The sequence below is a fragment of the Phoca vitulina genome, unplaced genomic scaffold (assembly GCF_004348235.1).
Source record: "Phoca vitulina isolate PV1807 unplaced genomic scaffold, GSC_HSeal_1.0 scaffold18, whole genome shotgun sequence".
Taxonomy (NCBI): Eukaryota; Metazoa; Chordata; class Mammalia; order Carnivora; family Phocidae; genus Phoca; species Phoca vitulina.
Genome location: NW_022589721.1, coordinates 28,874,324 through 28,891,682, shown reverse-complemented (window position 1 = coordinate 28,891,682; position 17,359 = coordinate 28,874,324). Strand labels below are relative to the sequence as shown.

The 17,359-nt window shown below is 39.8% G+C and overlaps 1 long non-coding RNA gene across 3 annotated transcripts in view; it reads right to left on the bottom strand.

Annotated features, from left to right (window-relative positions):
* LOC116639444 overlaps positions 1–17,359 on the bottom strand; it is a 208,622-nt gene that overhangs the window by 84,968 nt on the left and 106,295 nt on the right. Inside the window, exons 3-4 of one of the 3 annotated variants that reach the window (XR_004300841.1) lie at positions 2,761–3,008; positions 1,456–1,491 (exon numbers count right to left, since the gene is read on the bottom strand). This is a non-coding gene — a long non-coding RNA (uncharacterized LOC116639444). Of the gene's footprint in view, positions 1–1,455; positions 1,492–2,094; positions 3,009–17,359 lie in introns of those variants that run through there. The other 2 variants (XR_004300840.1, XR_004300839.1) reach the window with 2 other exon arrangements.

Sequence of the window (17,359 nt, the reverse complement as noted above, 5' to 3'; positions counted from 1 at the left end):
TTCCTTGGCTTATGGCCTCCTCCTCCATCTTTAAAGCTGACAACATTATGTCTCTCTGATGGTTCTCCAGTATTCAAGTTTCCCTCTCATTCTAAGCTCAACAGGGAAGGGTTCTTCAGTTTTAAGGTCCCAGAATTTGGACTCACCCAAGTAATCTAAGGTAATCTCCCATTTCAAGGTTCTTAATTCAATCACATCTATAAAGTCTCTTACCATGTTAGGAAACATACTCACAGGTTCCAAGGACTAACCGTGAGCATCTATGGGGGGGCCACTATTCTGCTGACTGCAGAGCCCAACAATTTCCCAATTGTTTTAGACTTCACATTTATTTATTTAAAATTTTTTTTTATTTTATTATGTTAGTCACCATACAGTACATCATTAGTTTTTGATGTAGTGTTCCATGATTCATTGTTTTTGTATAACACCCAGTGCTCCATGCAATACGTGCCTGCCTTACCCCCACCCCCCTCCCCTCTAAAACCCTCGGTTTATTTCCCAGGGTCCATAGTCTCTCATGGTTCATCTTTCCCTCTGATCCGCCCCCCTTCATTTTTCCCTTCCTTCTCCTAATGTGCTCCATGCTATTCCTTATGTTCCACAAATAGGTGAAACCATATGATAATTGACTTTCTCTGCTTGAACTTATTTCACTTAGCATAATCTCCTCCAGTCCCATCCATGTTGATGTAAAAGTTGGGTACTTATCCTTTCTGATGGCTCAGTAATATTCCATTGTCTATATGGACCACATCTTCTTTATCCATTCATCTGTTGAAGGGCATCTCAGCTCTTTCCACAGTTTGGCTATTGCAGACATTGCTGCTATGAACATTGGGGTGCATATGGCCCTTCTTTTCACTACATCTGTGTCTTTGGGGTAAATACTCAGGAGTGCAATTGCTGGGTCATAGGGTAGCTCTATTTTTAACTTCTTGAGGAACCTCCACACTGTTTTCCAAAGTGGCTGTACCAACTTGCATTCCCACCAACAGTGGAAGAGGGTTCCCCTTTCTCCGCAGCTTCTCCAACATTTGTTGTTTCTTGCCTTGTCAATTTTAGCCATTCTAACTGCTGTAAGGTGGTATCTCAATGTGGTTTTGATTTGAATTTCCCTGATGGCTAATGATGATGAACATTTTTTTCATGTGTTTGTTATCCATTTGTATGTCTTCTTCAGAGAAGTGTCTGTTCACGTCTTCTGCCCATTTTTTGACTTGATTATTTGTTTTTTGGTTGTTGAGTTTGAGAAGTTCTTTATAGATCTTGGAAATCAGCGTTTTGTCTGTAGTGTCATTTGCAAATATCTTCTCCCATTCTGTGGGTTGCCTCTTTGTTTTGTTGACTGTTTTCTTTGCTGTGCAGAAGTTTTTATCTTGATGAAGTCTCAAAAGTTCATTTTTGCTTTTGTTTCACTAGCTTTTGGAGATGTATCTTGAAAGAAGTTGCTGTGGCCAATGTCGAAGAGGTTACTGCCTATGTTCTCCTCTAGGATTACAGAAGAATGAAACTTGACCATTCTCTAACACCATACACAAAGATAAACTCAAAATGGATAAAAGACCTCAATATGAGACAGCAATCCATCAAAATTCTGGACTTCACATTTAAAACATATATATATATATATATATATGTGGTAGATAATTGGCTTTTAAAATAACTTCAGATCTAATAAATCAAGGACTCAGAACTTGAGAACCTCCCCAAATTGTACAAAATGTTTCATTCCCTGGTGCATGTGTACTTTTCACTGAGGGTGGGATGACAGTGGTAAACTTTCTCCCCAGATTCTCTGAGTTCAGAACCAGTGCTTTAAATCCATTTTCATTGGGGTACCTGGGTGGTTCAGTTGAGCATCTGACTCTTGATTTCAGCTTGGGTTGTGATCTCAGAGTCATGGGATTGAGCCCTGAGGAGTCAGGCTCCACACTCACCATTGAGTCTGCTTCTCTCTCTCTCTCTCTTTCCCTTGTCCTGCCCCCTGCTTGCACCTCCATCTCTCTCTCAAATAAATAAATAAATAAACCTTTTAAATAAATAAATAAATCCATTTTTATCATTGGTAAACGATTCAAATAGTATTTCACAATAATTAAAGGACAGCAAGTCATCTTCCAATGAGAAACTCAGCTTCAAAGACACTTCATAAACATGGATAAGGGATGTGCTAGCAGACAAGCACTTATACAGCTAACATTATGTCTTTATAGTCAATATTTATTGGCTGCTCATGGAGATGCAGTAGTGTTGGTTACGTAGATTGGTTAACCTTGATCTTTTGAACAACCCTGTGAGGTATTCACCATAGTTATCCCAAATTTAAAGATGAAAAATGAGACTTAAAAAGGTTAAGTAATTTTCCTAAGGTTATACAATTGGGATTTATTCAGGAAGTCTGATTCTAGAGCCCACACTCAGCATGATACCACTGTTTCTAGAATTTGCTTTATCCCAGGAATGCACTAGAATTCTGTAAAAGTAAACACACAGACATATTTATTTCTTAGCTTTATTCAATGCCTGCTTCATCAAAGCCTTCACAACAGGTATCTGGAGAATTTTTTTTAAGTTTCCCTAAGAAGAGCTAAAATTAAGTCAGAGCTCTCTGGTGTGGTTGCACTGTTTGTTAAGATATTGAAATAATTCCATCACATTTGGTAAACAATGCCCATGGTTATTTCTCCCCACAAAAACACCCCACTTTTCTGGACACTCTGATAACTTTCTAGAGTCAAGTAAGTAACAGGTAAATACCTGGTTCAGCAGGGCACCTCCAGACATAGCTCCATTGATGCTACCAACGTCCACCAGTGACTAGCACTCCACCAAGTGATTCCGAAGATGAGGCAAGTTTAGGAAGCCATTAACAAGTGCAAGGAAGGTATTCAAGTATGTGTGACTTTTAAGGCAGCATCAAATAGATCCAGGTTCAAGTTCCAGTTTCATGATCAAATTAACCACCCTGGATGAGGCTCTTCATGATTTGGAGATCACTTCCTCATCTGTAAAAAACAAGGCAACAAGTCTTCAGAGTTATCATGAGCATCGGATGAGCTAATTATGTGAAAGCACTATATTAAGGTGAAAACACTCTACAATTATGAAGAGTTCCTATTTTTACTCTTAAAGAGGGAACTCAAAGAAATATACATCCAATGAGGTAAAGGTATAAATAAAATTGTACTTCAAAGGTAACCCTATATTACCAAATATCGTCTTGTGGCAAGTAAAAGACTCTGTCACCAGAATTTCTGGGTCTCTTGTTTTGGAAATTAACCAACTTTTATTCCATGCCCAAGAAGAAGTCTTATGTCTATATACCTTGAGAAGGTACCCCCCCTATCATTAGTGTCCTGCATAGTTCCAGGCAAATAATAGATTGTCAGAAATATTTATGGAAGAAATTTCTGTTCAGTCACTATAATCCAGTGAATAGCAATGCCTTACACATGTGTACCTTTCTGCATTTGCATTTTCTCTCACACTGCTATTTTTGCCAGGTCTCACACTGATACTGTGAACTAGGCTGGGACAATACTCTGTTTAATTCTTTCACACAAGGAATCCTTAGCATGAATGTATTCCTGCTAGGAGTCAAGCATTGTGCTACTAAGCATTTGAGGATGTAAACTGCAGATAGGTAGATAAGTAGGTAGGGAGATAGATAGACAGATGGATAGATAGATGCATACATACTATGTATGCGTGAATATTCATGTGCACACATGCACATGTGTGTTTGTATGAATATACATCCATTTCTGTCTACCTATTAATCATTATTAAATAGTTACTCTTCTAAATCACAAAGCAAATGGCATGACTAGACTCCCACCCAACTGCCAACTATTCTGATTTATCAGTTTAGTGCTCTTTCCTCACACCATAAATACACCGGAAAATCCTAAGGCCATAGTTATCTCCTTGATAAATAGTCAAAAAAAATGTGGTTCCTTGCGTGTTATATCCCAGTACAGGTACTAGAGCCTGAGGGAGAAATTCTAAAATGGTGGACATGGATAAAATGGCAGGTGGTTCCACGGGGGAGGCAAAATAGCTCTTTTCCCAAGGGGCTAAAAGTGATAGCCCATTCTTCCCACATCATTGACTCAAAAGACTATAATGGAACTATAATGATCCATCATGTCAAGGAATATTACTGTTTAGGGAGTACTTGATCCATGAGCTGTTGGCACAGTGTGCTATGAGGAACTATTAAAGTACAGCTTGCCAGTGTGCACAATATTTGGGGAGCCACAGCTCTGAAAGGATCAGCTTTTGCTTGCTAGCTCAGGGCTCCATTCCTGGGACACAAAATTAAAGCTAAAGTAAAAGAGGTTTTTCAGATAAGTCACTACAATATTTGTTCATATTAACAGGGAGAGAGAGAGAGGAGAAATGAGAGGGACTAACAGAATTCTATTAAAGGAATGAAAAAAATGTAACTACATTGACCTCTACCATTAAGTCAGGTCAATCAGTCCACAGGCGATCATTAAGCATCCAGGGTGAATGGGATATGAAGTGATATATGGAAAGAATATCACCAGCCCTTGTGTGGATTTCATGTTTATCTCCTCCTAAAATTTGTATGTTGAAATCCCAGCCTCTAATGTGATGGTGTTAGGAGGTGGGGTTTTTGGGAGGTGATTAAGTCATGAGGGTAGAGCCCTCCTGGATAGTTTTAGTGCCCTTAGAAAAGGGACTTAAGAACTGTCTCTCTGCTCTTCCCACCATGTGAGGACACAATGAGAAGTTGACCGTCTGCCCCCTGGAAGTGAGAGCTCACCCGAACCTGACCATGCTGGATCTCAGATTTCCAGCCCTCAGATTCAGAACCCCTTTCCTCCCTCAGAAAAGATTATCTACTAAATTAGATATTAAATTGGTATATAGAATTCAGGTACTAAAAACTGGAAAGTCTCCCTCCTATGTTCTACTTTGAATTCATAGACACACATTTGAAAGAGTTGCTGTGCTCATGTTTCTACTTCCTGGCCTCCCAGACCCACCTGACCTTCTTCCTTCAGGTTTTCATCATCAATACTTCAATAAAATGGCCTTTTCAACACCGGTGATGGTTTCCATCTCACCATATCTAATCAGAGTCTCCCCTGACTTTCACTTGACCCACCTCAGATTCTCACACAGGTGGTCATTCTGCTTTCCAAAGCACTTTGAGCACTTGATTTGAGGTCAGAAAGCGCTCCTGGTTGTCCATGTCGTGGGGCACTCTTCCTCAGTTTCCTTTTCTGGATTCTTTTCCCTTCTCCGACCTCTACATGGTAGAGACCCCCAGAGCTCAGTCCTTGGACTCTTCTGCTCTCTCTTGACATCCCTCCCTTGATGATTATACTCAAGTATGTGCCTTTGAATACCATACATGCATGGATGAGAGTCAGCTTGTCTCTCTAGCACACTACTTTCCAGTGTTTCTATGGCTGCATATGGTGACCTTTCACTCAGGCATGCCAGGCAACCACCTAAGAATGATCTTTGGTCCCTATATTTATTTAAATCCCACTTACAATCTACCAATAAAAACTTCCAGTTATGCCTTAGAAACATTCAGTTCAAATAACGGAAATAACTGCTCGTTACTCCCATGGCTGCTACCCTGGCCTGAGGTGCCTTCAGCTCCCACCTGTATCAATGTCATAGTCTCCGGATTGGCTCCTTGCTGTCTCTTACCCTCTCTAGCCAAGTTCCAGAGCATTCTTTAAAGATTTTTATTTATTTATTTATTTATTTTATTTGACAGAGAGAGACACAGCGAGAGTGGGAACACAAGCAGGGGGAGTGGGAGAGGGAGAAGCAGGCTTCTCGCTGAGCAGGGAACCCGGCACAGGCTCGATCCCAGGACTTCGGGATCATGACCTGAGCTGAAGGCAGACGTTAATGACTGAGTCACCCAGGCATCCCTCCAGAGCATTCTTTGAAATTATAAATCTTCCCATGTCATTTTGCTGCTTGGAACACATACTATTAGAATAAAATTCAAAATCAATAAAATACATGATAGAGTCTGACATCATTCTACATAATCTTGCCCAGCTTGTCTCTCCCGACCCACCTCCCACCACCCCACCTCATCACTGCACTGTTGCCACAGAGGCTGTCTTGTTTTGATTAAAAATTGTCAAGCCTGTTCCTACCCCAGGGTCTTTCTCCTTGTCCTCCCTTCTGCTTAGAATATTCTTTTGCATGGTTGGCTCCCTCAGCTCACAGGTTTCCAGGGAAATTTGGGGTCCTCAGAGAAGCTTGCTCTGACCACCCTAACTAAGACTGCTTCCTGACTGCCCCCAGCGCCCTCCCACCATCACCATTCTTCCAGCCACTGCTTTGGTTTCTTTTCTTTTACAATTGTCTCTATCCAAAGCTATATTATTTATTGGTCAATTGATATAATAGTTTATAATAGTATATTACTTCTACCCGCAACTCCAGTAGTAATGTAAGCTCCAAGGGGCAAGTCTTTTTGTCTGTTTTTGTTCTATATTGTGCTCCATGTGCTTAGAACTGTTTATATCATACCCTTATATCATATGTATGGAATCTATATATAAGATAGATAGATACAGATATAGACACACACATATACATAATACTAGATTTAGATTGAGATTCATACTCCTATTAAATAAATGAATGAATGGATAACCCACAGATACTGAGCATGTAGAAGTGAATAAGTTGAGCTATCACCACAGTGTGTTGCCTTGCCTGACCACTTTGGGTAATTGGAACAGCTCCAGGATGTCAGTCAAGAATTCTCTGGGCTGCAGCTAACAAGGAGCAGACCTCTATCCAACAACAAGACCTTTTGGAATCAGGTCTCAGTAGGCCCTTCTGAAATAACACAGATACAGTGCAGTAAAAACAGCCTGCAGAAACAGCATTTATAACTCTCTTTACAACTGAAGTCTATCACAGGAAATGCCGAGAAAACAACATATAAATAAAAATGAATTCTCAGATTTATCTGCTGAGGCTGTAACAACCTAATAAGGTTTCCCCAGCAAAAGCAGGGCAGGCAAGGAGAATAAAAGCACCCTCAATTTCTTCTTTTGGGCCCACATATAAAGGCAATTCCTCCTTGTTTCCAGCTAGAGTTTTTTCTCATCCCACATAAGTGGTTCTAACATCCTCTGATGGAGGTGAGAAGGAAAGAATGTTTCCTTGTTTCTGCATGGCTAATTCTCAGTGGCACATAGTGTACACAGGCCCAACTGGTTCCCAGGTTCTACACCCCCTTCCCCCACTATGACACTGATGTGCCATCACCAAAGACCTAGCCATCAAAATCTCAAAATCTCAAAAGAAAGAATGTGTGTGTGTGTGTGTGTGTGTGTGTGTGTGTGTGTGTGTGTGTATACTGCTTCAGACAAGAAAAAGTTAAAAAAACAGCTCTAGTTACCTAGGTAGTCAGCTCATTTTCTGGCACATTAGCCTTAACTACATGCCCTAGATCTAGTAACTAGACCCCAGTGTTCTTCTCTGTGCTTGAGTCCCCAAATCCCCAGTGCCCTCAAGATACATACACCTTACCATTCTATGCATGTTTTGTATATTCCTAACCATTGTCTGGACTCTTCCTTTTGCCATTCACCCTCAGTATCCAATACGACTTAACACTTGTGGTCTTTATGTCCTGCTCTACTTCAGAATCCACTATGCTTCAGCGCCTCAGGAGAGTAGCAGGCCCCGAGTAGGAACATCCCAAGATACAGCACTAAAAACAATAGGTCATTCTAAGCCACTCATTACTCTAGAAAAGAACAGAAGGTAGGGCCAGAAGTGTTAAGGAGACTACAGTGATGGTACAGCAGCAGTAGATGGTATTTCAGAAGTTAGTTTAGGGGAAAATAGAAGAAGCTGAGTAAAAATACTCAAGGCCTTGGGACAGATGCCTGAGTCTGTTGGGACTAGGAAAGGGCAGCCAGGTACTAGAGCCATAACGGAGGCAACAGATGGGTGAAGAATGAAGATGGATGGATGCATGTTCACTCTCCAAACTCAACTGTTTCTTGTGACCTGTGATATGCTGAGGATGATGCTGGCCTCCAGTGATAGAACACAGCCCCAGCCATCTCAAGAACAGAGGGGAGTTGAAGTGGTAAGTAATAAGAAAACTGACAATTTTAATATTGTTTTCTCTAGTTAGACTTTTATCATGCACAGTACTGCTTAGCATTTCTATTCAATGTAACACTGAGCTGGCATGAGGATTCTCTTTCTCCAAGACAAAACAAATAGAATGCTGGATAAAACCTCACCAAAATTTATTATTTTTTTCATATATAAAGTAAGATTAATCCTATAAAGGGATGCAGAGCAAACACATTGGAAAGGAGATAACAAAACTAGAGGACTTTTGGGAGAGTCGGAATCAGATATGAAATTCTATGCCTGGGGACAGGTCTTTAACATCAGGAAAGGTCATGAAGTCTAGGCCATGGTCCCTGTGCATGCCAGAGCTATCTGCTAGCAAACCAAAGCATCAATATCCAGGCTTTATTTGAAACAGGGAACAAAAGTTCTACCCACTGGCCCAAGAGAGTATCAAGAAAGCATACAGTCATACCTGATATGATTAAAACTCAGGCCTGCCCCATAAGAGGATATGGGCTGCATAGATTAATATTTCAGAATTCTTCTAGGATCAGTGGAATTCATGCTGTCCCAACTCTCTGAAGCAGATATAGACACAAATCCGTCTAAATGGATATTCTACAACCAGGGGCCCAGATCATTCTCCAACATGTTTAACAGCTACTGAGAGTTAGCTCATAATCAGAAATTATAAACCACAAGAAGACAGCAATGCCCAGGAGGGAGTTATCAGAAGCTACAAACAGGAAGAACTAGAGATAATGTATTTATTTAGTCAACAAATATTTATTGAGCACCTACTACATGCAAAGCGCTTTCTTGGCATCGGGATATATCAGCAAATAAAACAGGCAAAAATCATCACTTTCATGAAATTTATATTTCAGTAAGAAAGATACTTGAAAATAAGAATCCAGGTAAGAACTTAAAGCTAATGAATTACCTATAAATTATATGTTTCCTCCAAAGAGCCCAGGGAGTCACCTTGGACTCAAAACTTCAGAAATGCACCAATTCTTCAATGTCTTTTATTCATTTCTTCAGATGAAAACATTATCACATAGTAATATATATCATTCAATTATAGTACCGTTCTGATGATACAGCCCTGCACTTCGATTTGTGTTTGACTATTTCTTCTGCTCCTATCATTAAACATCTCTTACATCTGGGCAGAAGTATACACAGGGATTAAAGTGCCAGCAATAGAATCAGCTAATCTGGGTTTGAATCTCAACTCACTTCTTAGCTGAAGGACCTCAGGAATGTTGCTTAAATCCAACCATTTCCACAATCTTAAAAAGATGGCATCACTAGGATGTAATTCATGGGGCAGTTATGATTTATCTATGTAAAGCACTTAGCACTGTTTGACATATAGTAAGCCCTTAATAATTATCAACAATTATTATACCATTTTGATGCCAGATAAAATTTACCCACAGTAAGCATTTATGCTTCCTAATTCTTCATTTATTCTTCCTAATTCAGAAGATGAGATTCTTTTCAAATCCTGGGAGGTGCCACCATTTAAGCACTTAAATTTTTACAACTCTAGTGAAATGTGACCATCCCTTTTCACAGATAGACAGCCTTTGGAAGAGAGGAATGCATTTGTCTAATTGACAAGGGATAGCAAGGATCATTCCAGAACTAGAGTAAGTAAAAGCTGTTCAATAGATTTTGCCAACATGTTAACTGTGGTACAGAAGAAAATTGTTCAGACATGTGATTTGGGATGACTTAGGAATAAAGCTCCTTTGAAATGTATATCCATTCTGTCCTCTAACACCTCCCGAAGGTTGATTAACTCACTAAGCTGGGTTTTATGAGAAAGCCCCTGTGATATCTGTGGGTGAAGTCATGCTGAAAATGACAGAGTGTGGCAGTAAGGGCAGTTAATCTTACCTTGTGGCTGTTTGATGTTGGTAGAATCTGATCTGCTAAGATGTGTTACCCATACCCACTGAAGTCATCAGAGGCAAATATGTAAGCCCTTTCTTTGGGGGCAAAGATGCCATTGATGACGAGGATGATAATACTCCTGTGTTAATTACTGTATGTGAATACTATATGTGAACTTCATCCATAAACTATTTTGAAGTATATCTTACAGTATCTTCATTTTACAGTTCAAGAAACTAAGAGTCAGAGAGGTTAAGTCACATTATTAATTGGAAAATCAAGATTCCAACTGAGTCAGTCTGATTCCAAAATTTCTGCATGGAATCTGCTGTAAAATAATCCAATCAAGGAAGTCTGTAAATAGATTTTCTCCATGTTACTCTTTTTCAATAAAAATAAATGATATTAAGTACAAGGAGAACATACTCCACCATATTTATAAATATTATAAAAAAAGGTTTTAATAATAAGGTGCTTCCACTTGAAAAATTGCTCTGTGATTCTGATATTTCTGTGGTATATTATTTATCTATCCTGCATGCTTGGTTTCACAAACTTCACAATGCTCACATGTCCCTAATAAAACAATGTGGCACTTACATTATGGGCTCTCCATAAATTAGTTTGACAGCTAATAAAAATCACGTTAAGAAAAAGAAAAATCTCAGCTTCCAAAGTGTGATGGGCATTTATCTAGACATTTGACAATAACATTTAGGCATCTGGAGTACACACCCTGATTATAGTTTACAATTGTTTGGCCAGCTGTCTTATTCTATTGCCAATGGGTGTTATCTAGAAACGTATCTTAATCATTCCTGAGCTTTGTGGAAAGATTCCAAGAGGAACAAATAATGGGGAGACCATTCTTGCCTGGATGTTGTCAGACAAGATGTAGAATCCTCGAATGTCAGAGACGAAAGAAACACAAGTGATACTTTAGCCCAACCACCTCCTTTTACAAATGAATAAACTGTAGCCCAGAGAATGGGTGTGATCCATTTAAGGTCACCATATTAGTCAGGATAAGGCAAGGTTATGTTGCAGCAACAAACAATCTCACATTTCAGTGCTTTAAAAAATAAAATACTCCACTTTTATGCTATATGACCCAAACCATAATCACCTGGGTATACAGGTCATCAGAGCCCCTCCCCCCACATGGGTTTACATTGTCATCACAGTAGGACTAGCACAATGCAAATTGTACCCTGGGTCTTACAGTTTCTTCTGCTTCATTTTTGGCTAAAATAAGTCATGTGCTTAACTTCAAAGGGAGAAGAGAAGTGTAATCCTGCCAAGTACTCAAAAGGAAAAAGCCAGAAATATTTTTGAATTGCCATAAATAGCATAATCCACAGTAACTATGACCACAAAGGTGACATTACCATAGGATTCAGTGGAAGGCCTGATTTCATCAGAGGTTGAAAACAAGAAAGATATTCTTTAAGAGACCTAAAGGTCAGTGATGGAAGTGACAGGTAATACAAGAAGTCAGAGGGAAAGGGGGCATGCTGTCCTAATAATCTCTCCCTCTGGGGCAAAGTACTCCAGATAGTTCAGTACATCTGGATAGCTCAGTAAGTGGATGTCCACTTCTGATCCTATGGACAGAGAAAACCATGCTGGAAGGAGAATAACACCAAGGGAAGTAAACACTGGGGACTAATCAAACTCCACAATAGGTCCACGGATCACCAGCAAAGGTAGAACCCAAATCAGGATGGAAAATAGTCAAAACAGTAACTAGAATATTTGACAGCAGGCACGGGATGGTGTTGGCCCAGGAATTAGCCACAGTGGGAATCTACTTCTACCCCTGGTCAGGGCAAGGGGGCAGTGTTGCAGAACCTGATGGGATTGTCAGGGGAACAATTTCCTCATGGGAGCTGTTGCCTTAGATACAAGTACACAGCTTTTACCCAAACTCTGGTATCACAGGGACAAAACAGTGTGGTGGTCTTTTACCCTAATCCTTGGCTGGTGCCTTCCACTAGCAAGTAGAAACCAGAAAGATTTCCCAGATGATGTGGTCCACAAGGGCAACCTCCAGGGCACCAGATAAAGTGAGGAAGGATGGAGAAATGGATGTCCAATAACTGAACAAAGGATTTGAGATTCTTGAGTAACATGGCTAATGTCATAGGTCCAGGCAGAGGTTGAGCTTGTCAGCAGAGGCGTAGCAGGCTTCCAAAGCTGGGCTCTTCCTTAAATACGACATTTGCCTGATTGGAACTCTATAATACTGATCACTCATTTTGCAAACATAGAAGCCAAAGGGGAGAAATTGGTGCTAGCAGGCCTGGAGATCGCAGAGCCGAGCCAGGGTCCAGGCCCTCTTGGGGCCAGCCTTACTCTTTACATTGTGACATTTCTCACTGCTTCCATCTCTTTACCACTTACTATTCTTGTATCCTGAACAACTACATTCAATGACTTGCTGTATCTCTAACGCCTTGCGACTCAAATGGTGGTCCATGGACCAGCTGCATCAGCATCACCAGAGAACTCAGCAGTGCAGAGTCTCAGCCTCCATTCCAGAATCCAAATCTACATCAAATCAATATCCCCAGATTCCTGCATACACAACAAGTATGAGCAGCACTGTCCTAACGTACCCTGTCTTCCCTGAACCAGGGATTACATATGGGATGGACCCTCCTAATCTTCGGATGATGTAGCCTATGTAACATAGGTTTTAATTTGTCCACAAACATTTTTTTAAAGGGACTCCCCTGTCCAAATGGTGGGATGCTAATTATATGGCTGGTTCCCCACCTCACGGGGGGCCCAGTGATTCAGCTTGGCCCAAGTGTACAAATTCCAGAGTCTAGAGATTAACTCAAGAACAGTGATTCTAACTAACTGCACTGAATGAGTGAATACATGAGAGTGAGAGATTGAGGATGTGGCATGAATAGGACCAATCGGCGTCCTTTTCTGGGGAACTGACATAGGCCCTGACAGAGCAGTCAACCATACAAGGACCAAGCAAGTCTGCATCTGCTTGGGGTCTCCCCCTTGCTGACTAGGAAGGAAACTCAGAGAAAATAAACAAGAAAATGAAAGAGATGTGTGAGAACTAGAGAATTGTAGACATTAACTAAACTCAGGTCCCATATCTGTCTGGACAGTCCCTTGAGCCCCTCACTTACGGCCGCCAATAAATTCATGTTTGTGCTTGAGCTTGCTCTTTTTGGTATCTCTACCTAGCATCTGAATGATTTCCAATTAATCCTTCTGGGTATTTTGTATTCATATTCACCTTTCTGGACAGAACTTAAGTTATCACCTTCTCTCAGCAGCATTTCATGACACTCCCTCCTCAAACAGAGATAAGTAGCCTATTTCTTTGCCAACACAATCTTCTGGGCATGTCTCTGCCAGGACATTTATCACACTGTATGACCACATCCCTCCCTGGTGTCTCCCATTGGGTCATAGTAAGGACGAAGCGCAAGGTCCACAACTGTCTTTCCCACCATGGAAACAAAAGCATATTGGGGAGTTTCTGGCACATAACAGGCACTCAGTCCATATACTTTGAATAAAAATTCAGCGGAAATAACTCTCCCACATTCTGCACATCCACAGGATGCATTTTAAGTCCTTGTGAAAATTTCAAATTAGCAGTATTTCAGCAAAATTGGACAAATTCTCCTGGGCAGGTCCAGTAATAATAAAGGAACAATGTAATCACCACTCTTTTCAGCTTCATTAAGTAAGGAATTGGAGGTAAAACTGAGAAGGCAGACAGCACTTGGGAATTTGATACATGTCTTTTAAAGAACTTAAAAAGTACAATTATGAAGACAGGGTTCCGCAGTTAAAATGAATCTTAATTGAATCAGTCTGGAAAGAGAAGCCTGAATTAGATTTAAAAGGGATAGTTTAAGGGATTCTTCATAATTAAGTAAGTTAATTCAAAACATTCACAGTCTAATAGTTTCATCCACTCCTGGGCTGGATTAAGAGGAAAGAGAGCACATTAGGAAGAAGTACCTCTATAAAATCTAGGCTGTATATTTTGATCTCCTTTCCTTGATGAACTTGGACTGGAAGTAGTTCGAGGAAGATGGTGCCTCACACTGAAGATCAGGAAATGCAAAATCTAAGTAGTATTAACAGGAGTTGTTTTCCAAAGACAAAACCAACTAAAACATCTAAACTCATATTAACAAACCTAAATAAAGCCTAAAATGCAGAAGGAAGCTCAATTATCTTCCCTACCCTACAACAAACACAGAATATGTTTATGTACATCTAGAAATCACTAGAAGGTACTTTCCAGGATTAATTAATGGGGGGTTGGGGCATTAGGTATAGTGAAGTTACCTGGCATTGGTGAAGAAGAGAGGATGATGGGGGATTCCCCAGAATAGAAGCCATCTTGACCTGTACTGTGTTAGCGCAAGACAGCAAGAGAATGGTTGAGTGCCCACTGTGTGTGTATCTTTGTAAGATGCTGGAAGATTCAGAAATCAATATGAGTACTTTAACCTATCCCATTGTGTGAATTTTATTATCTTTCTCCACAGCTTCTTGAAATGAAATAGAGTGTAATTAACTTCATAAGGGTTTGTGCATATACCAGGATGAGTCACAAACAGCCCTTGCACGGTAGAAGTGTATGATCATATAGAGATATAACACATGACACCAGAATGTAAAGACTACCAGACAAAAGTAGCATGAGACTTCTAAACAAAGTAAAGTTGGTAAAAAGATCGCTTTCAAGGAGATGGGATATGATTGGGTAATCCCTTTTCACCAGCCTGTAAAGTTGGGCAGCATTTTAACAGTAAGCAAAACAAAGAAAAGGGACCTCTAGCTAGAGAAACCAGCATGAGAACTCTTGGATAGAGATATATGTACATGTCTGAAGGACATTTTGGCTAGAGCAGAGATTATATATGATTCTATTACCATGACCACTACACACAACTATCTCCACTATGATAAATTCTTTCATATAATTTATCTTGTATTATTATAAGTGTTACTATATTACTATACATTACAATTATATTATTATATATTATGATTACATGTTATTATATACTATGTATATAACAATATCTAATATAGTTATATACATATTATATATTTTTATAACTATAGTTATATAATATAATATATAATTATATATACATGATACATAAATAATTATATGTATTATATATTATATTTTTATATGGATTTTATTCTTTTCCATATGATGATATCAAAACTTAGGCCAGTGAGCCAAAAATGGCAGAGCCAAAGCTAGAAGTTTTCCACCCCCAAATCTGATCATTTTTGCCATTCTACAAACCAATGAAAAAGGGGCAATAATGAAAGAGAAGGCCATAAGAGTAATTATAACAAAATCATGTAACATCTTTAATGTTCTCTAAAGAGTTTAGAACGTAGCATGCAGTTAGTTAATAGTCATTATTTCACTATTATTTTAATATTTTGAGCAGGGACTATTAATTTCAATTCTGTTGCAAGTCTCCATATGCAAAGATAACTTTGGATCAGATATTCTTTTAATCCAAGTGTTTATTGGTGACACACCAATCTCTAAAGGAGTTCAAACCACTCCTTTGCTTACTCCATCCTTCCTTCACCTGCCCCACAAAAGAAGCCCTGATATGTGTGTGGTGAACAGCCTCCAAGATGGCCCTGGATCATGCTTATGTTTGTGACCTTGTATAATACCTTCCCTCCTTGCCTATGGGCTGGAATTGTTGACTCACTTCTAACAAATAGAATACATCCGAACTAATAGGGTGCCACTTGTAATTAGGTTTTAAGGATTGTGACATTTTCTTTTCCCCTTAAAGATCTCTTTCCCTGAAAGAAGCAGGCTGCCATGCCATGTGGGAGTCTGTGGAGAGGCCCATATGGTGAGGGATCAAGGCCCACAAACAGCCATGTAAGTGAGCTGAGAAGTGGACGCTCTTCACTAGATCAAGACCTCAAATGAGACCACAGCCTTACTTGACAGATTAACTGAAACCTCATGAGAGACTTTGAGCCAGATCCACTCAATTAAGTTATGCCCAGAATCCTGACCCATGTTACGTGTGAAATCATCAATACTTGTTGTTTGAAGCTGCTAAGTTTTGGGGCAATTTGTTACATGGCAATAAATAACTAATACAAATTTTGAAGACTGAATCTTCAAGAATATGTAAGTTGATTATCTTGTTGTGGAGTTTTTATTTTTTTATTTATTTTTATTTTTTATTAGTATTTCATTATTATGTTCAATTAGCCAGCACATAGTACATCATTAGTTTTTGATGTAGTGTTCAACGATTCATTAGTTATGTATAATGCTCAGTGCTCATTGGTTTTTAATGGCCAATATTTATCTTGTTCATTTGTTTGTCCTAAAAGAAACATGGTGCCGTATGAAGAGAGCAAGATTCAGCATGGTTAGGGCAGGGCTCAAAGATCTTCATTTCCAAATTTTGAAATGCAGATTCTGAAGTACACCAAAGCTTGAAATCCATAGACTTTATGGAAATTCTGTAGCCTTTGGGATAGTGAGAGCTAGGTTCATTCCTAGTTTCATTATACTGATATAGAACATGTTACTTAAGTACTCTTTTTTTTTTTAAAGATTTTATTTATTTTTGAGAGAGAGAATGAGAGAGAGAGAGCATGAGAGGGGGGAGGGTCAGAGGGAGAAGCAGACTCCCTGCCGAGCAGGGAGCCCGATGCGGGACTCGATCCCGGGACTCCAGGGTCATGACCTGAGCTGAAGGCAGTTGCTTAACCAACTGAGCCACCCAGGCGCCCGTTACTTAAGTACTCTTAACCTCATTCCCCAAATACATGAATGAGAAGAACTCTATCACCCTCTTAAAGTGATAGGAAGGATCATTTAAGACTAACAGAGGTAAAAGTTCTGGTGCTTGGTGCATAACAGGACTCAACAAGGGGCGCCTGGGTGGCTCAGTTGGTTAAGCATCTGCCTTCAGCTCGGTCATGATCTTAGGGCCTGGGATCAAGCCCCGCAATGGGCTCCCTGCTCAGCGGTGAATTTGCTTCTCCCTCTCTCTCTGCCCCTTCCCCACTACTCATATGTGTGTGTGTGTGTGCATGTGCACATGCGTGTGCGCTCTCTCTCTCTCAAATAAATAAATAAATAAAATCTTAAAAAAAAACTACTCAACAAAATTACATATTCTCCCTGGCTAATGGAGTTTGACCTCAAACAAAGACTACATATGTTTGATGATTAATTTTACTATGTCTACTTGACTAGGCCAGGGATGCCCAGATACCTGGTAAAGCTTTATTTCTGTGTGTGTCTGTGAGGGTGTTTCCAGAAGAAATGAAC